This window comes from Theropithecus gelada, chromosome 7a, assembly GCF_003255815.1.
Source record: "Theropithecus gelada isolate Dixy chromosome 7a, Tgel_1.0, whole genome shotgun sequence".
Lineage (NCBI taxonomy): Eukaryota > Metazoa > Chordata > Mammalia > Primates > Cercopithecidae > Theropithecus > Theropithecus gelada.
In genome coordinates this window covers 20,218,489-20,245,348 of record NC_037674.1, presented here as the reverse complement: position 1 = coordinate 20,245,348, position 26,860 = coordinate 20,218,489, and the positions used below count along the sequence as shown (strand labels likewise).

The window sequence follows — 26,860 nt, the reverse complement described above, 5'->3', positions numbered from 1 at the left end:
AGGCTTTTTTGCCTATGGTTCCATAAATCAGAAATGGATTATTTTCTTTGGTAACAGGGCTTGGTCCCCACAGCTATGGCACAGTAAGCAGAGTCATCAAAAGCTGCTCCATTCTTCTGGAAGCTTCAGAGAAAGGGAACACAGAAACCTGGTATGCTGGTAAAAAGGGTGAGAATTTCTTACCAGTCAAGTTTCTGCACTCTCTCTCTCTCTCTCTCTCTCCCTGTGTGTGTGTGTGTGTGTGTGTGTGTATAAATGATAAACATCTCTGTCTCCTCTGCAAGGGTTTGATTAATAGAAGAAAGAATTTGTGAGACTAGTCTTAGGTTGAAGCAAATCTGGTGTACTTTGTGCTAAGAATTTGTCTTTCTGTGCTATTCTGTAATGGAGAGAAGGGTATCACAGAATAGGTTGTGGTATAGGACTCCTGTAAACCCACTTTTCAAGCCAGCCTGGCAGGCTGCTGAGTTACAAACTTTGCTGTGTGTCCCTGAAACCAATACCAGATGGAATTGCTCTGTCTGGTTTTGCGTCCTTTAGAGCTCAACTTTGTGACCATGTGGGGATACTTTCTCTTGGTCTCTGCCATCCAGAGCACAGGAATTTGGGGGTTCATGTCATAGTTAACCCTAAAAGTTATCTTGAGCAGTTAAAAGCCTTTGCAAGCTCAAAATTGGCTGCTCTAGGCATCTTCTAGGAAGAGCAGTAGAAATTGCTCAATGCTGTAACTCAGTAGCTAAGGCCTTGTCTTTTGACAATGGCAGCTCGGGTTCAATTCTTGGCTTAGAGAATGAGTCTTTTCTGGTTTATTTGTGTAACTTTTTGACCCTTATTGATTCTTTTTCCCCTGTGGACCACTTTTGATTTCTCGTCTTGAGTTTTCCTTTGAACTACCTTGGGAAGATTCTAAATCTTGTTAAAAAAAAAAAAAAAAGAAAGAAACTGCTTACTATCTCTTTGAATCACCTTATGCATGCATTGTAACCTTATTTAAAACATTAATTTCACGTGGGAAGTTACCTGTGCTAAAGTTCAAAAGCATGGAATATTGACTATCTGTCCTGGCTAGAGTCTAGTAATTAGATATTTTAAAAATAATTTTTATAGAGCTGTATGGTTAAAATCAGTTTCATTAAAAGCAGATATCCAAACTGTACATATATTTAAAATACCTTTACGTTGTTTTTTTCTCTTTTTGGATCTTATTTTTCTAAAGAGAAAAAGGTTTTTTTCTTCTCAGTCAACTGAATTGTTTTTCTCCACTTTTGTCTTCTCAACACTCTTGATGCCCACATGAGAGAACCTAAGATAAATTCTAACACCTGGGACTCTTAGGGAAAAACAGAGGAGGTGCCACAGAACCCATTCTGGGAAAAACCTCTGTTTTTCTTATGGGACCCTAGGAATTGAAAAAGAATAGATCCCTCTCAAAAGCTAAGGCTGTATTCTGCTTTACATTACATCACCTGACATTTTTTACTTTGGCGGGTACCAAAAATTACTTTGCATTATTGGAGAGCTTTTAGTCTTGCTGTGTAATAACCAAGTAGGAAATACACTTTAAGGGATCGCTAACGGCAGTTAAGAGGGATGCTTGGCTCTTGGATTTTTGGATTAGAGAAGCATTCTCTTGGCCACCTGGAAGATATGGAAACATCCCCACCCACAACTGAGAGGAGACTCCCATGGAGGATTGGCTGATTTCAAAATGGGCTGATTGGCTTTGGGTTGCTTTGCAATGACATGCATGGTAGAAGCATTGCACTATCTTCTCCCATAGTATTTCCCTCTTTTGGGGGAATCCATGATGCAGTATACAAATTGGCACCCTTAATTTTGGGGATATGTTTTTGCCTTCCAGGCATGCCTTCTTATTAGGCCCTAGAAATGGCATGCTTTCCTGGTGCTGTTCCTCCAAGGGTGCCACCTTGAAACCAGTAATCGAATTAAGAAACTGGTAAATGAAAAATCTTACAACTACCAGTCCTTCTGTCTGTCTGTCTATGTATATGTGTTGTATGCATGATGTTTGTATAAAGGAGCGCAGACTAATTGGCTTAGAAAAAGAGCACTTAAATGAAATATTTTGTCAGAAAAATAGAAACTTTTTAATGCCTTTTTGTTCACATGATTTCAGTGATCTTTTGGAAATAAAGACAGTTTTAAAGATTATAGATAAAATAAAAAATGTCTTCACAATTTAGATTTTGGTCTAAATTAGGTCAGATGTTAGGTTTGCTAAATGCTTTAAGGTCATAAACTGTTTCTTTGACTTTTGAAAATTGTTAGACTTACCTACTTTGGAGCTATTAGAAATTCTAGCTAAGGCCTGGGGACATGTGGAACTAGCCATGCCCCCTAGCTATGCTGGGGTCAGACCTTATCTGCACTTCTGTCTGATATCCTAGGCTCCACACTTAGTATGTAATTAAAACCACTTACTTATCAGATTTTTCACCAAAAACAAAAGTTGCTAAGAGTTAACACTGTAACATGTAATTGAGACTACTGGAAAAATAGTTTTACATGCAAGATGTGTAAGGAAAGTAGAATGTGCTTTAGCTAAAAGATTAAATACGGTATGGGAATATGGTTTTTGTCAAAGGGAATGTAATTTTGTCTAGTTCAGAGGGCTTTAAAGATTGTCTTAACCTAAAAGAGTAATGGGACAAAACTGAAGGTTTAAACAAGTTGAAAACTGTTTGTGAAGCATTGGTCTTGTACAGAAAGTTCTGTGGGTGTGAGCAATTTGCCTAAGATTTGAAGGGGATTATTTGATTTTTTTCTGTAGGTTGTACATAAAAGCACACTAAAGCAGGGCCAGAATCTGGGCCCATGTGTCTAAACAACAGAGTTTTCTTAGAAAATTAATCTGCTGTTTAATGGAAAATTGTAAAGGGTTCCAAAAAAGTTTCTAAAACCTTATGGTCAAACTAATTAAAACTGGATAATTTATAACATTTTATTTAAAAACTAGCGTTAGCATTAAACAGGCATTAATGCAAACATGAAATTTGGTTTTCTCTTTTGAAAAAGATTTTTATGTTATTGTTATATGTTCCAAAATTATGTGAAACTCCTATAATTCTGATATGACTTAGTATATGTTATCAGTAATAATTATAATTGTCATGTTAAATTATTGTGTGCCACAGAAGTAACAAATTTCCTTGTCAATTGTGTCTTTAACTGTGGCTGCCCTAAAACTTTTTGTCATCCACAGACAATTATTGTCTTTTGATCCTCTTTAAATGGTGGTTTTATAATCAGGTATAAAACTCTAACAGGTGCCCTTAAATGCAGGTTTCTGAAAACTTTGGAGATTGTGACGTTAGAATAGAGGAAAAACTTTTAGGACTCTCATTGAGAGCTGAAATGTTCATGAATATTAAGCAGAACAGAAGTTAATTGCATGGGCTGAACTAATAGAAGACTGAAGCAACCTTTTTTGACTTTTTGTGTAAAATATTGCTGATCCTATTTTGTTTTTCAGAGCCAAGAAAACCTTTCTTTTGAGCTTTTTACAGCTTTTAATAATGAGTAAAGCACACACCTGTAAACAAAACTTGGAGCATATTTGTTTCTCTCTTCCTGGTTTTGCCAGGATTTGGTAACTATTTGTGAGTATTCTTATGGCAATATAGTAATTTTGATAAGTGCAATAAGAATGTTTTCCTTTACAACAGGACACAATTGAAGAAACTGGTTATTTTACCAAGGCTTTGACTAGAATTGTGTGCTTCCCTGTAAGGAATAAAAGCCTCTTGGGGCCAGGTGTGGTGGCTCATGCCTGCAATCCCAGCACTTTGGGAGACTGAGGTGGGCAGACAGCTTGAGCTGAAGAGCTCAAGACCAACTTGGACAGCATGATGAAACCCCTTCTCTACTAAAAATACAAAAATTGGCTGTGTGTGGTGGCACATGCCTGTAGTTCCAGCTACTTGGGAGGCTGAAGTGGGAGGATTGCTTGAGCCCGGGGGACGGAGGTTGCAGTGAGCAGAGATTGCATCACTGCACTCCAACCTGGGTGACAGAGCAAGATCCTGTCTCAAAAACAAAACAAAACAAAACAGAAAACAAAGCTCCTTGGGAAAAGTGGCCTCATACCTTGTCTACACAGTCCCTATACAGGGTTCCTGATCTGTGGTAAGTAAAGAATGTCACTTTCTAACAGGCCTAGGAGCCCCAAGTTATCTTGGGACCTCCAGAGGAAAGGAATTTACCCAACTCATGGTTATTTGAGGGCAGAAACCCATGGGTGGGCTTGGCTTTAAAAAAGTCTTATCTGAGATTCCTTATGGAACAGAGTTCCATCAAAGTCAGTTTAAAAAGCCTATGTGAAAAATTATCATTCTTGCCACACTTTATGCAAATAATCAGGCAGAGCATAATAAGACCAAAACTTACTTTGCAAGTAAAGTTGACCTACTGTGATTTATTTTTAATAAAAAATGGGGACTGGAGACAGAAAAATTATGCTCCAAAAATAAACACTCATCGTTAGTTGTTCTCGAGTTTTTTTCTGCAGTTTGGACTAAATCCTAAATTATTTGTGGACTACAAGTCCCCAAATTAATGATTTCAAATCTTTACTTTTAAAAGTAGGAATTGCATTCCTTATGCTAGAACTCATTATTTACTTTGTAGTGTGCTGTTCCCTTAAATGCAATACTAAAATTACAGATGATAATACTAACACATTTTTCAGCCATCCTGCATGAATATACTCAGACACTTGCAAAGTGTTTCCAGTCCTCTCACCTTGGAGTCAACACCTACATTGACTATGCCCCTGGTCAGCAGGAAGAAGTTAGAGTGGTCTTTGCCCTTTCTCCATCTTCATTAGCCAATATCTTAAGATTAAGGCATAATAAAACCCAAAGGAAGTGATTGAAACCGCCATTGCAAAAGTATAACTGAGACAGTAAAAGAGATCCAACCTAACCAACTCCATCTTGCTTCTAACCTCCAAGCTGTCCTTGTTCAGTCCTGGGGAAAGTCTGAACTAACTTTGGGGGGAACTTAGTTTTTTTGTTTTTTGGTTTTATTGAGACAGAGTCTCACTTTGTCACCCAGGTTGGAGTGCAGTGGTGTGATCTCAGCTGACTGCAACCTCTGCCTCCTGGGTTCAAGTGATTGTCCTGCCTCAGCCTCCCGAGTAGCTGGGATTACAGGTGTCCGTCACCATGCCTGGCTAATTTTTGTATTTTTAGTAGAGACAGTGTTTTGCCATGTTGGCAAGGCTGGCCTCAAACTCCTAACCTCAGGTGATATGCCTGCCTTGGCCTCCCAAAGTGTTGGTGAGAGTTGGAGCCAGCTGGACTTCCTGAGCTGAGTGGAGACCTGGAGAACTTTTCTATCTTACAAGAGGATTGTAAAATGCACTCATCGGTGCTCTGTAAAAACACACCAATCAGCACTCTGCAGCTAGCAAGGGGATTGTAAAATGTACCAATCAGTGCTCTGTAAAATGCACCAATCAGCAGGATACTAAAAGTAGCCTATCACAGAGAGGATTGAAAAAAGGGCATTCTGATAGGATAGAAATGGAACATGGGAGGGGACAAATATGGGAATAAAAGCTGGCCACACCCAGTCAGCAGCGGCAAGCTGCTCAGGTCCCCTTCCATGCTGTGGAAGCTTTATTCTTTAGCTCTTCACAATAAATCTTGCTACTGTTCACTCTTTGGGTCCATGCCATGTTTAAGAGCTGTAACACTCATCGTGAAGGTCCGCAGCTTCATTCTTGAAGTCAATGAGATCACGAACCCACTGTGAACCAACTCCAGACACATTTAGGGGGCTCATCCAGGATAGCGCCATGCAGTAAGTACCATTTCACTTGCTATTCTGTCCTATTTTTCCTTAGAATTCGGGGGCTAAACACTGGGCACCTGTCAGGCAGTTAGAAGCAACTAGTGCAGGTGCCGGACTAAAGACACAGGTGTCAGGCTTTCTAGGAAAGGGCTCTCTAACAACCCCCAACTCTTTGGAGTTAGGAGCATTGGTTTGTCTGGAACCAGCTTCTGCTTTTCCTGCACTTCTGGGCTGAGCCAAGGTTCGACAGAGAGGAAAGCCATTCAGTTCCGGGGTCCTGACAAAAAGTTGGTTGACCCTGCAGCCATGAGCATAACTCTCAAAGTTACATCACCCAAGCGAGATTTGTCCATCTATCCTATCTATCCTGACCCTTGCCTCCTGGGTCCTAATGACTGTCAGACAAACTTCCTCCTGCCTCTCTTTTCTGAGGTTAGTCCTGCTTCTAAATACCACTCCCTGTCCCTAGTGCTTTTCTAGTTTCTCTTATAAGAATAATTTCTAGTATAAATTTCAGGACTCTGTTCCCTTTTTTTAGGCACCCAGGCTCACTAATCAGAAAGACAATTATTGCCCAAAGGCCTGTGGCAGGGGGGACTATCTGGAATTTTAGGATCCCTCTTCAGACTAGCAGGCCTAATGAAGACTATTCCTGAAGCTAAGATATGGGGAGCCTCATAAATTATAGACTCCAAAATTGAGGGGACGGATATCCTTCCTATTCATATGATGACAAGTGAGGACAAAAGGCATCACTCTTACAACCCTGGAGATCCCTTCCATCCCTCAAGGTATGGCCCTGCACTCCATTTTGAGGCATATCATCTTTATAGGACAAGGGTAAATTCCCAATACTAACAGAAGAAAATGCTTAGGACTCTAACTAACAGGTTTTCAAGAATGCATCAGTAAGGACCATTAAATCTGATTTTTTCTTGGCCCTCTTTGTGGTCTAAGAGGAAAGGCAAGAGTGCAGGTTTTCGAGAATGCATCGGTAAGGGCCACTAAATCTGACCTTCCTCAGTCCTCTTTGTGGTCTAGGAGGAAAACCAGTGTTTCCGCTGCTGATTCAGTGAGCGCAACTATTCTGAACAGCAGGGTGCAGGGACCGTTGCATGTTTTTGGGCAGAAATAAAAAAAAAAAACAAAACCAAAACTGTGGGTGGTTTTTTCTTTCAGATGGGAAACACTCAGGCATCAACAGGCTCACACTTGAAATGCATCCTAAGCCATTAGTACCAATTTGACCAACAAACCCTGAAAAAGAAGAGGCTTATTTTTTTCTGCACTATGGCCTGGTCCCAATATTCTCTCTTTCATGGGGAAAAATGGTCACCTGAGGGAAGTATAAATTACAATACTATCCTGCAGCTTGACCTTTCCTGTAAGAGGGAAGGCAAATGGAGTGAAACACCTTATGTCCAAGCTTTCTTTTCATTGAAGGATAATCCACAACTATGCAAAGCTTGCAATCTACATTCCACAGGAGGACCTCTCAGCTTACACCCATATCCTAGCCTCTCTACAGCTTCTCTTCCTATTAATGATAAACCTCCTCCAATCTCCCCCACCCAGAAGGAAACAAGCAAAGAAATCTCCAAGGGACCACAAAAACCCCCAGGCTATCATCATGTCCTCTTCAAGCTGTAGGGGTAGTGGAATTTGGCCCAAACTGGGTACATGTCCCCTTCTCCCTCTCTGATTTAAAGCAGATCAAGGTAGATCTGGGGAAGTTTTCAGATGATCTTGATAGGTATATAGATGTCCTACAGGGTCTAGGGCAAAACTTTGACCTAACTTGGAGAGATGTCATGCTACTGTTAGATCAAACCCTGACCTTTAATGAAAAGAATGAAACTTTAGCTGCAGCCTGAGAGTTTGGAGATACTTGGTATCTTAGTCAAGTAAATTATAGAATGACAACCAAAGAAAGGGACAAATTCCTTACTGGTCAGCAAGCTATCCCCAGTATGGATCCCCACTGGGACCTCGACTCAGATCATGGGGACTGGAATCGCAAACATCTGGTGACCTGTGTTCTAGAAAGACTAAGGAGAATTAGGAAAAAGTCAATGAATTATTCAGTGATGTCCACCATAACTCATGGGAAGGAAGAAAATCCGTGCACCTTCCTCAAGTGGCTACGGGAGGCCTTAAGAAAATATACTCCCCTGTCACCCAACTCCCTTGAGGGTCAATTGATCCTAAAAGATAAGTTTATTATGCAATCAGCTGCAGATATCAGGAGAAACCTCCAAAAGCGAGCCCTGGGCCCTGAACGAAATCTGGAGGCATTATTAAACCTGGCAACCTCGGTGTTCTATAATAGGGACCAAGAGGAACAGGCCGAGAAGAAAAAGCGAGATTAGAGAAAGGCCACAACCTTAGTCATGGCCCTCAGATGAACAAATCTTGGTGGTTCAGAGAGGACAGAAAATGGAATAGGCCAATCACCCAATAGGGCTTGTTATCAGTGTGGTTTGCAAGGACACTTTAGAAAAGATTATCCAATGAGAAACAAGCTTCCCCCTTGCCCATGTCCACTATGCCAAGGAAATCACTGGAAGGCACACTGCCCCAGAGGACAAAGTTTCTCTGGGCCAGAAGCCCCCAACCAGATGATCCAACAACAGGACTGAGGGTGCCCGAGGCAAGTGCCAGCTCATGTCATCACCCTCACTGAGTCCTGGGTAAGTTTAACCATTGAGGGCCAGGAAATTGATTTCCTCCTGGACACTGGCACGGCCTTCTCAGTGTTAATCTCCAGCCCCAGACCGCTGTCCTCAAAGTCCATTACCATCTGAGGAATCCTGGGATAGCCTGTAACCAGGTATTTCTCCCACCTCCTCAGTTGTAATTGGGAGACTTTGCTCTTTTCACATGCCTTTCTTGTTACGCCTGAAAGTCCCACACCCTTATTAGGGAGGGACATATTAGCCAAAGCTGGAGCCATTATCTATATGAATATGGGGGACAAGTTACCCATTTGTTGTTCCCTACTTGAGGAGGGAATCAACCCTGAAGTCTGGGCATTGGAAGGACATTTCAGAAGGGCAAAAAATGCCCGCTCAGTTCAAATCAGGCTAAAAGACCCCACCACTTTTCCTTATCAAAGGCAATATCCATTAAGGCCTAAAGCTCATAAAGAATTACAGGATATTGTTAGACATTTAAAAGTTCAAGGCTTAGTAAGAAAATGCAACAGGCCCTACAACACCCCAATTCTAGGAGTACAAAAAGCGAATGGTCAGTGGAGACTACAGCAAGATCTTATAAGGACTCATCAATGAGGCAGTAATTTCTCTATACCCAGTTGTACCCAACTCCTATACCCTGCTCTCTCAAACACCAGAGGAAGCACAATGGTTCACTGTTCTGGACCTCAAGGATGCCGCCTTCTGCATTCCCCTGCACTCTGACTCCCAGTTTCTCTTTGCCTTTGAGGATCCCACAGACCACACATCCCAATTTATGTGGACGGTCTTGCCTCAAGGGTTTAGGGATAGCCCTCATCTGTTTGATCAGGCACTGGCCCAAGATCTAGGCCACTTCTCAAGTCCAGGAACTCTGGTCCTTCAGTATGCGGATGATTTATATTTTATTATTACTATTATTGTACTTTAAGTTCTAGGGTACATGTGCACAACGTGCAGGTTTGTTACATAGGTATACATGTGCCATGTTGGTTTGCTGCAACCATCAGCTTGTCATTTACATTAGGTATTTCTCCTAATGCTATCCCTCCCTCTGCCCTCTACCCCATGACAGGCCCCCATGTGTGATGTTCCCTGCCCTGTATCCAAGTGTTCTCATTTTTCAATTCCCACCTGTGAGTGAGAATATCAGGTGTTTGGTTTTCTGTCCTTGTGATAGTTTGCTCAGAATGATGGTTTCCAGCTTCATCCATGTCCCTGTAAAGGACATGAACTCATCTTTTTTGTGACTGCATAGTATTCCATGGTGTATATGTGCCACATTTTCTTAATCCTGTCTATCACTGATGGACATTTGGGTTGGTTCCAAGTTTTTGCTATTGTGAATTGTGCCACAATGAACATACGTGTGCATGTGTCTTTATAGTAGCATGACTTATAATCCTTTGGGTATACACCCAGTAATGGGATCACTGGGTCAAATGGTATTTCTAGTTCTAGATTCTTGGGGAATCGCCACACTGTCTTCCACAATGGATGAACTAGTTTACACTTCCACCAACAGTGTAAAAGTGTTCCTATTTCTTCACATCCTCTTCAGCATCTATTGTTTCCTGACTTTTTATGATTGCCATTCTAACTGGCATAAGATGGTATCTCATTGTGGTTTTGATTTGCATTTCTCTGATGACCAGTGATGATGAGCATTTTTCCATGTGTCTGTTTGTTACATAAATGTCTTCTTTTGCGAAGTATCTGTTCATATCCTTTGCCCACTTTTTGATGGGTTTTATTTTTTATTTTATTTTTATTTTTTGGAAATTTGTGTAGGTTCTTTGCAGGTTCTGGATATTAGCCCTTTGTCAGATGGGTAGATTGCAAAAATTTTCTCCCATTCTGTAGGTTGCCTGTTAACTCTGACGGTAATTTCTTATGTGCAGAAGCTCCTTAGCTTAATTAGATCCCATTTGTCTATTTCGGCATTTGTTGACATTGCTTTTGGTGTTTTAGTCATGAATCCTTGCCCATGCCTATGTCATGAATGGTATTGCCTAGGTTTTCTTCTAGAGTTTTTATGGTTTTAGGTCTAACATCTAAGTCTTTAATCTATCTTGACTTAATTTTTGTATAAGGTGTAAGGAAGGGATCCAGGTTCAGCCTTCTACATATGACTAGCCAGCTTTCCCAGCACCATTTATTAAATAGGGAATCCTTTCCCCATTGCTTGTTTTTGTCAGGTTTGTCAAAGATCAGATGGTTGTAGATATGTGGTGTTATTTCAGAGGCCTCTGTTCTGTTCCATTGGTCTATCTGTCTGTTTTGGTACCAGTACCATGCTGTTTTGGTTACTGTAGTCTTGTAGTATAGTTTGAAGTCAGGTAGCGTGATGCCTCCAGCTTTGTTCTTTTTGCTTAGGATTGTCTTGGCAATGCAGGCTCTTTTTTGGTTCCATACGAATTTTAAAGTAGTTTTTTCCAATTCTATGAAGAAAGTCATTGGTAGCTTGATGGGGATGGCATTGAATCTATAAACTACCTTGGGCAGTATGACCATTTTCACGATATTGATTCTGCCTATCCATGAGCATGGAATGTTCTTCCATTTGTTTGTGTCCTCTTTTATTTCATTGAGCAGTGGTTTGTGGTTCTCCTTGAAGAGGTCCTTCACATCCCTTCTAAGTTGGATTCCTAGGTATTTTATTCTCTTTGTAGCAGTTGTGAACGGGAGTTCACTCATGATTTGGGTCTCTGTCTGTTACAGGCGTATAGGAATGCTTGTGATTTTTCCATATTGATTTTGTATCCTGAGACTTTGCTGAAGTTGCTTATCAGCTTAAGGAGATTTTGAGCTGAGACAATGGGGTTTTCTAAATATACAATCATGTCATCTGCAAACAGGGACAATTTGACTTCCTCTTTTCCTAATTGAATACCCTTTATTTCTTTCTCTTGCCTGATTGCCCTAGCCAAAACTTCCAACACTATGTTGAATAGGAGTGGTAAAAGAGGGCATCCTTGTCTTGTGCTGGTTTTCAAAAGGAATGCTTCCAGTTTTTGCCCATTCTGTATGATATTGGCTGTGGGTTTGTAATAAATAGCTCTTATCATTTTGAGATACGTTCTGTCAATACCTAGTTTATTGAGAGTTTTTAGCATGAAGGGCTGTTGAATTTTGTTGAAGGCCTTTTCTGCATCTGTTGAGATAGTCATATGGTTTTTGTTGTTGGTTCTGTTTATGTGATGGATTACATTTATTGATTTGTGTATGTTGAACCAGCCTTGAATCCCAGGGATGAAGCCAACTTGATGGTGGTGGATAAGCTTTTTGATGTGCTTCTGGATTCTGTTTGCCAGTATTTTATTGAGGATTTTTGCATCGATGTTCATCAGGGATATTGGTCGAAATTTCTCTTTTTTTGTTGTGTCTCTGCCAGGCTTTGGTATCAGGATGATGGTGGCCTCGTAAAATGAGTTAGGGAGGATTTCCTCTTTTTCTATTGTTGGGAATAGTTTCAGAAGAAATGGTACCAGCTCCTCTTTGTACCTCTGGTAGAATTTGACTGTGAATCCATCTGATCCTGGACTTTTTTTGGTTGGTAGGCTATGAATTATTGCCTCAAATTCAGAACCTGTTATTGATCTATTCAGAGATTCAACTTCTTCCTGGTTTAGTCTTGGGACGGTGTATGAGTCCAGGAATGTATCCATTTCTTCTAGATTTTCTAGTTATTTGTATAGAGGTGTATATAGTATTCTCTGATGGTAGTTTGTATCTGTGGGATCAGTGATGATATCCCCTTTATCATTTTTATTGCGTCTATTTGATTATTCTCTCTTTTCTTCTTTATTAGTCTTGCTAGCTGTCTATCAATTTTGTTGATCTTATCAAAAAACCAGCTCCTGGATTCATTGATTTTTTGGAGGGTTTTTGTGTCTCTATCTCCTTCAGTTCTGCTCTGATCTTAGTTATTTCTTGCCTTCTGCTAGCTTTTGAATGTGTTTGCTCTTGCTTCTCTAGTTATTTTAATTGTGATTTTAGGGTGCTGATTTTAGATCTTTCCTGCTTTGTCTTGTGGGCATTTAGTGCTCTAAATTTCCCTCTACACACTGCTTTAAATGTGTCTCAGAGATTCTGGTAAATTGTGTCTTTGTTTTCATTGGTTTCAAAGAACATCTTTATTTCGCCTTCATTTCATTATTTACCCAGTAGTCATTCAGGAACAGGTTGTTCAGTTTTCATGTAGTTTGCAGTTCTGAGTGAATTTCTTAATCCTGAGTTCTAATTTGATTGCACTGTGGTCTGAGAGACAGTTTGTTGTGATTTTTTTCTTTCATATTTGCTGAGGAGTGCTTTACTTCCAACTATGTGGTCAATTTTGGAATAAATGCGATGTGGTGCTGAGAAGAATGTATATTCTGTTGATTTGGGAAGTAAAGAGTTCTGTAGATGTCTATTAGGTCTGCTAGGTGCAGAGCTGAGTTCAAGTCCTGGATATCCTTGTTAACCTTCTGTCTCGCTGATCTGTCTAATATCAACAGTGGAATGTTAAAGTCTCTCATTATTATTGTGTGGGTGTCCATGTCTCTTTGTAGGCCTCTAAGGACTTGCTTTATGAATCTGGGTGCTCCTCTATTGGGTGCATATATATTTAGGATAGTTAGCTCTTCTTGTTGAATTGATCCCTTTACCATTATGTAATAACTTTCTTTGTCTCTTTTGATCTTTGTTGATTCAAAATCTGTTTTATCAGAGGCTAGGATTGTAACCCCTGCTTTCTTTTTTTCTTTCCATTTGCTTGGTAGATCTTCCTCCATCCCTTTCTTTTGAGCCGACGTGTGTCTCTGTACGTGAGTTGGCTTTCCTGAATACAGCACACTGATGGGTCTTGATTCTTTATCCAATTTGCCAGTCTGTTTCTTTTAATTGGGAGCTTTTAGTCCATTTACATTTAAGGTTAATATTGTTATGTGTGAGTTAGCTGGTTATTTTGCCTGTTATTTGATGCAGTTTCTTCCTAGCACTGATGGTCTTTAAAAGTTGGCATTGTTTTGTTTTCACTTTTTGCTTTTTTTTTTTTTTTAGATGGAATCTCACTCTGTTGCCCAGGCTGGAGTGCAGTGGTGCAGTCTTGGCTCACTGCAAGCTCAGCCTCCTGGGTTCACACCATTCTGCCTCAGCCTCCCGAATGGCTGGGACTACAGGCACCTGCCACTATGTCTGGCTAATTGTTTTGAATTTTTAGTAGAGACAGGGTTTCTCCGTGTTAGCAAGGATGGTCTCAATCTCCTGACCTTGTGATTCACCTGCCTAGGCCTCCCAAAGTGCTGGGATTACAGGCATGAGCCACCACACCTGGCCAAAATTTGGCATGTTTTTGCAGTGGCTGGTGCCAGTTGTTCACTTCCATGTTTAGTACTTCCTTCAGGATCTCTTGTAAGGCAGGCCTGGTGGTGACAGAATCTCTCAGCATTTGCTTGTCTGTAAACGATTTTATTTCTCCTTCACTTATGAAGCTTAGTTTGGCTGGATATGAAATTCTAGGTTGAAAATTCTTTTCTTGAAGAGTGTTGAATATTGGCCTCCACTCTCTTCTGGCTTGTAGGGTTTCTGCCAAGAGATCCGCTGTTAGTCTGATGGGCTTCCCTTTGTGGGTAACGTAACCTTTCTCTCTCTACCCTTAACGTTTTTTCCTTCATTTCAACCTTGGTGAATCTGACAATTATGTGTCTTGGGGTTGCTCTTCTCAAGGAGTATCTTTATGGTGTTCTCTGTATTTCCTGGATTTGAATGTTGGCCTGTCTTGCTAGGTTGTGGAAGTTCTCCTGGATAATATCCTGAAGTGTGTTTTCCAACTTGGTTCCATTGTCCCTGTCACTTTCAGGTACACCAATCAAACGTAGATTTGGTCTTTTCACATAGTCCCATATTTCTTGGAGGCTTCATTCATTTCTTTTCACTCTTTTTTTTCTAAACTTCTCCTCTCACTTTATTTCATTCATTTGATCTTCAATCACTGATATCCTTTCTTCCACTTGATCGAATCGGCTATTGAAGCTTGTGCATGCATCACTTAGTTCTCGTGTCATGGTTTTCAGCTCCATCAAGTCATTTAAGGTCTTCTCTACACTGTTTATTCTAGTTAGCTATTCATGTAATCTTTTTTCAAAGTTTTTAGTTTCTTTGCAATGGGTTCGAACATCCTCCTTTAACTCGGAGAAGTTTGTTATTACCAACCTTCAGAAGCCTACTTCTGTCATCTTGTCAAACTAATTCTCTGTCCAGCTTTGTTCCATTGCTGGCGAGGATCTGGGATCCTCTGGAGGAGAGGAGGCACTCTGGTTTTCAGATTTTTCCACTTTTCTGTTCTGGTTTCTCCCCATCTTTGTGGTTTTATATAACTTTAGTCTTTGATGCTGGTGACCTACAGATGGGGTTTTGGTGTGGATGTCCTTTTTGTTGATGTTGATGTTATTCCTTTCTGTTTGTTAATTTTCCTTCTAAGAGTCAGGTCCCTCAGCTGCAGGTCTGTTGGAGTTTGCTGGAGGTCCACTCCAGACCCTGTTTACCTGGGTATCCCCACCGGAGTCTGCAGAACAGCAAATATTGCAGAAGAGCAAACATTGCCGCCTGCTCATTCCTCTGGAAGCTTCATCCCAGAGGGGCACCCACCTGTATGAAGTGTCAGTCAGCCCCTACTGGGAGGTGTCTCCCAATTAGGCTACACAGGGGCCAGGGACCCACTTGAGGAGGAAGTCTGTCCGTTCTCAGAGCTCAAACACCGTGCTGGGAGAGCCACTGCTCTCTTCAGAGCTGTCAGACAGGGACGTTTAAGTCTGCAGAAGTTTCTGCCGTCTTTTGTTCAGCTATGCCCTGCCCCCAGAGGTAGGACCTACAGAGGCAGCAGGCCTTGCAGAGCTGTGGTGGGCTCTGCCCAGGTCGAGCTTCCCCAGCTGCTTTGTTTACCTACTCAAGCCTCAGCAATGGCGGACACCCCTTCCCTGCCAGGCTGCTGCCTCAGACTGCTGCGCTAGCTGTGAGCAAGTCTCTGTGGGCGTGGGACCCACCAAGCCAGGCACGGGATATAATCTCCTGGTGTGCCATTTGCTAAGACCATTGGAAAAGCACAGTATTTGGGCAAGAGTGTCCCAGTTTTCCAGGCACAGTCTGTCACAGCTTTCCTTGGCTAGAAAAGGGAAATTCCCCGATCCCTTGCACTTCCTGGGTGAGGCGATGCCCTGCCTTGCTTCAGCTCACCCTCTGTGGGCTGCACCCACTGTCCATTCAGTCCCAATGAGATGAACGAGGTACCTTAGTTGGAAATGGAGAAATCACCATCTTCTGCATTAATCACGCTGGAAGCTGCAGACCAGAGCTGTTCCTATTCAGCCATCTTGGAACGGAATCTGGATGATTTACTTTTGGCCAACAGTTCAGAAGCCTCATGCCAGCAGGCTACTCTAGATCTCTTGAACTTTCTAGCTAATCAAGGGTGCAAGGCATCTAAACTGAAAGCCCAGCTCTGCCTACAACAAGTCAAATATCTAGGCCTAATCTTAGCCAGAGGAACCAGGGCCCTGAGCTAGGAACAAATACAGCCTATACTGGCTTATCCTTGCCCTAAGACATTAAAGCAGTTGCAGGGGTTCCTTGGAATCACTGGCTTTTGCTGACTATGGATCCCTGGATATAGTGAGATGGCCAGGCCACTCTATACTCTAATGAAGGAGACCCAGAGGGCAAATACTCATCTAGTAGAATGGGAACCAGAGGCAGAGACAGCCTTCAAAACCTTAAACCAGGCCCTAGTACAAGCTTCAGCCTTAAGCCTTCGCACAGGATAAAACTTCTCTTTATACATCACAGAGAGAGTGGGAATAGCTCTTGGAGTTTTTACTCAGACTTGTGGGACAACCCCACAACCAGTGGCATACCTAAGTAAGGAAATTGTTGTAGCAGCAAAAGGCTGGCCTCACTGTTTACAGGTAGTTGCAGTGGTTGCTATCTTAGTATCAGAGGCTATCAAAATAATACAAGGAAAGGATCTCACTGTCTGAACTACTCATGATGTAAACGGCATACTAGGTGCCAAAGGAAATTTGTGGCTATCAGACAACCACCTGCTTAGATACCAGGTGCTACTCCTTGAGGGACCAGTGCTTCAAATACGCATGTGTGCAGCCCTCAGCTCTGCCACTTTTCTCCCAGAGGATGGGGAACCAATCGAGCATGACTGCCAATAAATTGTAGTCAACTTATGCCGCCCAAGATGATCTCTTAGAAGTCCCCTTAGCTAATCCTGACTTTAAGCTATATACCAATGGAAGTTCATTTGTGAGGAATAGGATACGAATGGCAGGTTATGCCATAGTTAGTGATGTAACAGTACTTGAAAGTAAGCATCTTCCCCCAGGGACCAGTGCCCAGTTAGCAGAACTGGTGGTGCTTACCTGAGCCTTAGAACTGGGAAAGGGAAAAAGAATAAATGTGTATACAGATAGAAAGTATGTTTATCTATCCTACGTGCCCATGCTGCAATATAGAAAGAAAGGGATTTCCTAACCTCTGGGGGAACCCCCATTAAATACCACAAGGTAATCATGAAGTTATTGCACGCAGTGCAAAAACCCAAAGAGATGGCAGTCTTACACTGCCAAAGTCATCAAAAAGGTGGAGGAGAAAAGGCAGAAGGAAATCATCGGACAGACACTGAGGTCAAAATTACTGCCAGGCTGAACCTCCCATTAGAAATATCTATGGAAGGACCTTTGGCATGGAACAACCCCCTGCAAGAGATTAAGCCCCAGAATTCCCTGACTGAAACAGAATGGGGACTTTCATGGGGGTGTAGTTTCCTCCCCTCGGGTGGTTAATGACAGAAGAGGGAAAGGTATTCATGCCCAAAGCCAGTCAATGGAAAATACTTAAGACCCTTCACCAAACTTTTCATATGGGTATTGAAAACACTCATCAAATGGTCAAATCCTTATTTACAGGGCCAAATATCCTCCAGACCATCCAACAAGTAGTCAAAGCCTGTGAGGTGTGCCAAAGCAAAAATCCCTTGGTCCATCGTAAGGCCCCTCTGGGGGAACAAAGAACAGGGCACTATCTTGGAGAGGACTGGCAGTTAGACGTCACCCATATGCCTAAGCCACGGGGATTTCAATACTTGTTGGTCTGTGTCGATACTTTTACAAATTGGATAGAAGCCTTCCCCTGTAAGACAGAGAAGGCTTGGGAAGTGGTTAAAGTCCTAATTCATGAAATAATTCCTAGATTTCGGCTTCCCCAAAGCTTACCAAGAATGCCCTAACAGGATGCGCAATCCAGCTTTTACTCTCTTACATTTCCAACCACACCTATTACATGAGCAGTGAAAAGCCCATACACCACCCTATAACCACAAATACTGTCTTAACTTTCCAAGCCCCTTTATGCATCCAGCACAACCTGTTATCAGGCCTGCCCCTGGGGCACCTACTATCCTATCAGTGTAGTTACACGCTACAACTTCAAGCCCCAACTGATCATGGTAACTTCTGAGTCACCCAAACAGCTCCATTCAGATGGCTTGTCCGCTTCTCAGGGCCTCCAAAAATCATCACCTCCTCCCTGCTTAACAAACAGTCTGGGTTTTGTAATGGCAAACATACTCACTGCATGACCATTCACCCCTGGATCCCCTGCAGCAGCGCCCCCACCATTAATGATTGCCTTCTCATCCCCTTTTTCAATCACTCCCTTGAATGGTTCCCAGTAGATACAAAACAGTTTTCTCTCCAATGGGAAAATAGAACACAGGGAGCCACTCAGTTTGCTCCCCATACCCATTTCCAGCTGCTCACCAGAGCTACCTTGGCAAGTACTCTAGGGGTATGGGAAAATGAAAACAACAAACTCACACACCTGTTTAACATACACAACCAGTTCTGTCTACAGCCAAGGCATATTCTTTTTTTTTTTTTTTTTTGAGATGGAGTTGCCCAGGCTGGAGTGCAGTTGCGCAGTCTTGGCTCACTGCAAGCTCCGCCTCCCAGGTTCACACCATTCTCCTGCCTCAGCCTCCCAAGTAGCTGGGACTACAGGTGTCTGCCACCATGCCTGGCTAATTTTTTTATTATTTTTAGTAGAGACGGGGTTTCACTGTGTTAACCAGGATGGTCTCAATCTCCTGACCTCATGATCCACCCGTGTCAGCCTCCCAAAGTGCTGGGATTACAGATGTGAGCCACCGTGCCTGGCCAGACATACTCTTCTTATGTGGAACTTCAACCTATATCTGCCTCTCCACCAACTGGACAGGCACCTACCTGCACCTTAGTCTTCCTAAGTCCCAACATTGACATTGCCCCAGGAAATCAAACCCTATCAATGCATCTCAAAGCACAAGTCCATCAGTGCAGGGCCATACAACCAATACCCCTAGTTATAGGGTTAGGAATGGCCACTGCTACAGGAACTGGAATAGCAGGTTTGTCCACTTCACTCTCCTACTACCGCACACTCTCAAAGGGTATCTCAGACTGTTTGCGAGAAATAACAAAATCTATTCTTACTCTACAATCCCAAATATACTCTTTGGCAGCAGTGATTTTCCAAAACTGCTGAGGCCTAAACCTCCTTGCTGCTGAGAAAGGAGGACTTTGCACCTTCTTAGGGGAAGAGTGTTGCTTTTACACTAACGAGTCAGGGAGAGTATGAGACATTGCCCGGCATTTACATAAAAAGGCTTCTGAAATCAGACAACGCCTCTCAAACTCTTATACCAACCTCTGGAGTTGGGCGACATGGCTTCTCCCCTTTGTAGGTCCTGTGACAGCCATCTTGCTATTACTCACCTTCAGGCCCTGTATTTTATTTTATTTTATTATTATTATTTTTTTAGACGGAGTCTTGCTCTGTTGCCCAGGCTGGGGTGCAGTGGCGTGATCTTGGCTCACTGCAGGCTCCCCCTCCCGGGTTCACGCTGTTCTCCTGCCTCAGCCTCCTGAGTAGCTGGAACTACAGGTGCATGCCACCATGCCCGGCTAATTTTTTGTATTTTTAGTAGAGACAGGGTTTCACCGTAGCAGCCAGGATGGTCTCGGTCTTCTGACTTGTGATCCGCACGCCTGGGCCTCCCAAAGTGCTGGGATTACAGGCGTAAGCCACCGCTCCTGGCCAAATTTTTTTTTTTTTTTTTTAAACAGGACTTGCTCTCCTTTCTGTTTTCTCCCCCAGCCTCTTTATGGGTGAGCGGCAAAATAACACTTACCTACCGGCTTCCATTTATCTCAGTCCCTGTCCTGTCGGACCCTCTGGACAAGATCCCCCGCCTCTCCCGCCCACATACTGGAAGGTGCAGCGCCCAGGGCGCACAGCTCCCGAGTGGCAGTGGGACTCATGCACAAGAAGGCCATTCCCGCACTAAGCTGAGCCGTTTCTGGAAGGTACCCTCTGCCTAGGTGCCGGCAGTGGCCGCAGAACGCACCCGCGGGGAGACAGCGCATCGTCAAGGTGCTTTGGCCGCGTTGAGGCCTCCTTCTCCCCCGGGCTCCATTCCCACGCGCCCCAACCCACTGCGACCTTCGCTGGCGCCCGGTATTCACCTAAGGCATTGGCAGCCACAGCCTTCAGCCCGAGCCATCTCCGCTGCCTCCCCAGCAGCTGCTGATTGAGGGAGGTGCGCGGCGGAGGGCGGGGCCACCGGTAGGGGGCCTGGCGAAGGCCACTGATTTCCTACTGCATACAACAGCCCACTTTACCTAAAGCAGAAATTAAAGCCAGGAGGCGCCATCCTTTGTGGGCCCCTGAAAAATACAAAACGAGGTTTGGAAACAGTTCAAAGGTGCTTGGGTTGACCAGTAGCAATTTTTATTTCCCGCCCCCCTGCACACGCGAAAGCGCTCGCGCTGCCATTGGCTCGGACTTGGGGTGAGTCCGGAACTTGTGCGCAGGGGAACTTTGGCTCTGAGCTCCCAAGTTGCGCTAGGCACATCCTTGCGGTGCGGTTTCTTGGCGGCGCACATCCTTGCGGCGCGGTTTCTCTTGCCTTGCTTGCAGCGTTGTGTCAGGAGCTGCAGACAGCCATGGCCCCACTGGCCTGGCGCCGAGGGACCCTGGAGCGGCGTCTGACGGAGGTCCCCAAAGCCACCGGCTGGCCCCAGTGCATCCTCACATAAGTGCGCAGATCCCGGGCTTGGGGTGCGACGGCGGTCTCACGTGGAAGCGGATTGCAGACCCCTGGCAAATTGTGGAGCTCGGGGAAGGTAAGAGGAAAGGTAAATCACTTTTCCCCACATTTCAGGGTTTATACTTTCCTAGGCTATTAAAATTTTTAAAATTGTTAAAATTTTTACCGTATGGATCTCTCAGTTGAATGTTATTGAAATCAACCTGACCTCAGCTATTAACGCCTAGAAGCTCCCTTTGAGGCTTATTACGGCCGCCATCCCCCTACACACAAACTGTGTTGGTTTCTTCTTCGGCCTATGTGCTCCTAAAGCACTCAGTGTTTACCTGTCATCATACGTTATTGAAAGTACAAACTGTCACTTGTCTACCCACCCCAACTAAGCTTCTTGAGAATTAGAACTTTCATGCCTCTTTCCAGCACAACCGTTTTATGCGTATTTTGTTGAAGAACTTCAAATATGATCTATAAAATTATAACTCATTTATATTTCAAACTCCAACCTCTCCCTTGAGTTCCCGGCTCTTAGCAACTACAGACTGAGCTTAGTTGGAATTCAGTAGGGCGCAACTGGGATATCCGCACTGTACGGCTTTTAACGATTTTTTAAATTTTGGTACTCTCAGCATCGCAAATGCACTGTGTCCAAAATAGAGTAGAATGTTGTTTCTACCCACCTATACTGCCATCCTCTGATGGCATGTATCCCTGTGCTCCACCACTCAAGCCTTGCCTATCACAGTAAATGGCAGTTCTGTCTTTCCAGTTGCTCACACATAAAACTAGGCTGCTGCTTTGATGACTTCATTTTTCTCTATTCTGTATCTAATTCCTTAGCAATCCTGTCAGTTATACCTCCAAACTGTACTCAGCATATTCACTGCTCTAACTCCAGCTTAAATCACCATCATCCTTTGCCTGGAATTCTGCATCAACCTTCTAATCACTCTACTTTCTTCCTCCTCCTTCCTCCCTTTCTTCTTCCTTAGTGTAAATCATCATTTCATCCTTCGGCTTAAAATCTCATGTTTTCTTATTACACTTAAAATGGCAAACTCTTACCCTTGAGCCCCGCAGAATTTGGCTCCCATCAGACTCTCCAACTTCACCTTCTGCCTCCTTCACACTCTAGCCATGCTCACTTTTTTATTCCTCAGGCTTACCAAGCTCAATTGCATCTTAGAGAATTTGTTCTTGCTGTTTCTTCTGCCTGGAATACATGTTTCCCGGTCTTTATAAGACTATCCTTATCTGTAGGTTTCACCTCAGATGTCATATCTAAGAGAGGTTTTCCTTGACCACTGTAGCCAAAGTAAATGTTGATCACTGAAGGAATAAGGGAATAAATGAATGGAGTGGTATATAATGTAGCAGAGTTGATAATTTAAGGCTAATTCACTATATATCTCCAAGCAAATAGATTTGTAATGCTTTTCCTGCCTAAAATCTATACAGCTGATTCACAAATACTTGGTTGACAGGTTTCATATATCAGTGTGGCTCATCAGCTTATATGTTGCTGGGGCCAGAATCTATACTTACACTTCATTCAAATTTGATTTTACAAGAGTTTGGGTTTTTATTTTTCTTTTAATTAAGAGGGCTGTGAAATTATTACCTATAACTCTAAATCTCATTTAATTCCTCCCTATAGGATTCAAGATGGATTGGCATCAAAGTTCACTTCTTTAACAAAAGTGCTTTATGACTTTAATAAAATGTTAGAGAATGGTAGGATCTGTGGAAGCCCTTTACAAAAACTTGTGATAGAAAGTTTTGATGATGAGCAGACTTTGCAACAACTGGAATTGCAAAATGAACCAATTTTACAATGCTTCCAGAGTGCAGTTAGTGAAACAAAGATGAAGGTATCAGTCTTCTCCCAGAGAGTGAAAAACAGGAGGGTGAAGAGGATGGTTCAGAGACAGAGGCTGATGGCCAGGAGGACCTAGAAGATTTAGAGGAGGAGGAGGAAATGTCAGATATGGGTGGTGACAATCCCGAAGTGGGTGAGAGAGCTAAAAACTCAAGCAAATTCGATCTGAGGAAAAACCCAGTTTTCAGTGATGAGGATTCTGACCATAACTTTGATATCGACAAACTGGAACAGCAGAGCAAGGTGCAAAACAAAGGACATGGAAAACCAAGAGAAAAGTCCATAGTAGACAAGAAATTCTTCCAACTCTCTGAAAAGGAGGCCGATTTAGAAAACAGGGAAAAAGAAGAGGAACAAAAAGATGATAATGATGATGAGGTGGAAGATACTGATCTTTTTGAAGATATTGATTCTGATGAAGATGAGGGGGGACTGTTTGGAAGTAAAACACTTAAGGTAAAGTTTTGAGAGAGGAGAGAGCACTTTCCTCCTCCTCCCATTAGCTTTTGTTCTGTTTTTCTAGGAGAGATGTAATTGTAGTCAGAAGATTTAGAGCTAAGAAATATTGTGCTCTATCTTATCAGTTATAAATGAATCTGTACTTCCATTCAGTTTATGTTCCAGTTGTTCTTACAATAGTTTTATGGTAGTGTTTTTAGTTGCCAATTTCACCTAATAACTATTTTTGGCTTGTAGTGTTATTAAGTTAGTAATGGAGACATATAGTATACATAAGTATATATACATGTGTTAATAAGGTATTTTTCTATTCCTAATAGTTTAAAAAGTCTTTTTATTTTAGTCAGGTAAAAGTTTCAGAAATGTGAAGTACAAAGTTTTTTTGATCCGGTCGAAAGTGATGAAGACATAGCAAGTGATCATGATGATGAGCTGGGTTCAAACAAGATGATGAAATTGTTGAAGAAGAAGCAGAAGAACTAAGCATTTCTGAAATGTGAGTATTTTGAACCATCCTTTACATTGTGAGCTGAAATTGCCCAATCATGTATTTGTACTTGTAGTTTTCACATGTTTGTTTTAAGAAGTTAGATTCTGTCATATCAGATACTCTCAAGATAGCCAGAGAAAAGTCTCTGGATTTAAAGGGATATTAGAGATCATTTAATTATGAAAAATGTTACTGACAGTAGCAATTAAACCTTTCTTACAAGGAACTTTGATTTGGTTTTGTGCCCCAAAAATCCTGTTATTTTTGTGAGATAGGAGGTTTGCATTATAGATTGATGAACAATTTATTTTCTATATATTGGATGCTTTTTGTTCTGTTTCTTATATAGCATTTCACTTAAATGATACCTTCTGTTCCTTAATACCTGAATGGTTTTGGAAGTTCTGAGTATTTTGTTGCATTAGGCATATAAAAGAAGAACTCTATTAAGGGAAAAGATGTTTCCTTTTGTTTTTCTAATGGAAAGCAGTATAATATTTCTTTTTATAGGAGTTTTGGTATTGTAGGGATGAAGATGATGACCTGGAAGAAAGTGAAGACAGTAAACAATGTAAAGACAGCTTGAAAAGAGTGACCTTTGCTTTGCCGGATGATGAGGCAACTGAAGATGCAGGTGTTTTAAATGTAAAGAAAAATTCTGATGAAGTTAAATCCTCTTGTGAAAAAAAACAGGAAAAGGTAATAGGAATTTAAGGAATTTTTAATATGCTTGACATGATTGTGGAACTCACAGAATACTAACAAATCTTCCGTATTTTTCTTTTTCTTTTTTTTTTTTTTTTTGAGATGGACCAAGGACCAGTTTTTCTAACTTCAAATATTATGTGCAACATTAGCATCTATCTGCATAAAACTATCTGCATAAAACTTCAAATGCCTTATCCTCCAGGTTTCTTGATGACTTCCAATAATCATTTCCTTTATAAATAGCTTATCACCACACAACTTTCTAGCTACCTCACCCATGACAAATTCTAGACCTTATTATCAATACTCATATCATTTCTAAAATCTCTATTTTAAGCATGTATTTTTAAAAATCTCCAGTTATGACCTTTTCCGGTGGGTTCTTCTTTATAAAAGTTCTGGTTATTTTAAAGTCCCAAAGTGCTGGGATTACAGACTTGAGCCACCGAGCCCAGCCTATGGTTTCTATTTAATACACATAAAGTACTCAGCTGACTTTAGGATATGTAGTAAATATTCATTAAGTGTCAGTTGTGTCTGGAAGGCGCTTTCCCACCTTCAAGAAGCAATTCAAACTTCTTGTCCCCCTGCTCAGCTCTATTTGGCGTTTCTCCTTCTGGGCACCTAGAGCACTTTCACCTACCTCTTATTTCACATCTCATGTTATAGTGATTTTTTAAATTATCACATGTCCTGGTCTCTGAAATCAAGAGAATATTATTTTATATTTTATTATAATCTCAATTTATTATAAAGGTGCCTTGACACATAGTAGGCATTCAAAGATTGTTGCTGGTTAAATACTTATGACCAATTGATCTTTGATTTGGGATAAAGCATATAGAAAAATAAGAGAAGAAAAGATGGAGTTGAACTGTAGAACATGGGCAAGAGAGACATTTAAGGATTTCATTGTATTCAATTGCTTGCCTGTCTGGGAATTGGTGATTATGAAATATCTAATGTGATTTGACCCAATGAAAATTGGGCAGGTGAATGAAACTCTATTTGAGAAGATTGGCACTCTTGAGAACTGACAAAAACTGTATCTTCCATCAGCTTTAGTGTTATTTCGGTTCTGCTTACCTGTGGCTATTAATCCCGATCCTAACTGCTGTAGAACCTAATATCCTCCCAAATGCCATCCTCTACAAATTGCAAAAGTATTTTCTCAGACAAATTCTGAGTTTCTCTCAACCTGCTGAGGTGAATTTGCAATTACTTTTTGGCCTGGAGAACATACCTTTAAGACGCAACTTTGAAAAACGAATTCCAAAGCACCATTATTGTGCATGTAGAAGAAATCCTTATTTTGCATATTATTCACCTTGATCTGAATCTTTTATATTGCTTGGTTTATGTGGGGTTTATGGTATGTGCAGGTATTTTTCTCCTTCATAAAGGAGATGGCTCAGCCATCTACTCAAAGTGAGTTTGATTTAAATATCAATATTAGGAAGCTAAATTGCTTCAGAAGATTGTGAGACTGAAAGCAATTGTTCTGCTCAGCTCCCCAAGGACAAAGCAAGGGAATTGAGCCTTGTCCAGGACCATGGGAAAGTGTCAACTTGGATGACAGGCTGGTGTTACTGAAACATTTTAAAACAATTGTTTACATGAGAATTATTTTTTAAAGAACTGTGGTGTGAATCACACAGTCTCTTAGGTAGCTGACAAATGTATACAAGTTATCAGTGAGATAGATGGGCAGGTGGTAATTTTTTTTTTCCTGTTAACTAAGAGTTGGTGCCAGGGAGGCCCAGGGTCTAGGTTTCATTTCTATAAGGGTTAGCTAGCTAAATTTAATTTCCTACTGTTGATAGCTCCTTAATTTTCACTCTTATACAGTAGTCCCCCCTTATCCATGGTTTCACTTCCTGCAGTTTCAGTTACCTGTGGTCAACCATGGTCTGAAAATATTCGATGGAAAATTCTAGAAATAATTCATAAATTTTAAATTGCATTCCGTTCTGAGTAGTGTGATGAAATCTCACACTGTCTTGCCTGGGACAAGAATCATCCTTTTGTCCAGCGTTTCCACACTGTAATACTGCTTGCCCATTAGCCACTTAGTAGTGGCCTTGGCTATCAGATCAACTGTCACAATATTGCAATGCTTGTGTTCAAATAACCCTTGTTTTACTTAATAATGCCCCCAAAGTGCAAAAGTAGTGATGCCGGCAGTTTGCATATACCAAAGAGAAGCTGTAAATGAGTGCTTCCTTTAAGTGAAAAGGTGACCTTGATGTTCCTTGGCTAGGGTTTAGTGCTATCCACAGTTTTAGCCATCTGCTGGGGGTCTGGGAGGGCATCCCGCATGGATAAGGGGGACCACTGTATTTTTATAGATGTTCTATTTTATTGCTAGTTGTTGTTAATATCTTACTATGTCTAATTTATGAATTAAACTTTATCATACGTATGTACATATAGGAAAAAGTGTACATAGGATGTGGTACTATCTGCGGTTTTCAGTCATCCATTAGAGGTCTTGGAATGTGTCTTCTGTGGATAAGGCAGACTACTATAGTTAACATTCATTTAAACACATAGGATTCCACTGGATCCTCATGACTGCCCTGTGAAGTAGATAGTTATTCCCATTTCAGAGATGTAGAAACCCAGGCTCAAAGAAGCTAAATAATGAACTCATGAACACAAAATAGTATGTGACTGTGATTGTC

General features: G+C 41.7%; 1 pseudogene; it reads left to right on the top strand.

Annotated features, from left to right (window-relative positions):
- Positions 1–20,539: 20,539 nt before the first annotated feature.
- On the top strand, positions 20,540–24,804 carry LOC112627481 (annotated as a pseudogene).
- The last annotated feature ends 2,056 nt before the right edge of the window (positions 24,805–26,860 follow it).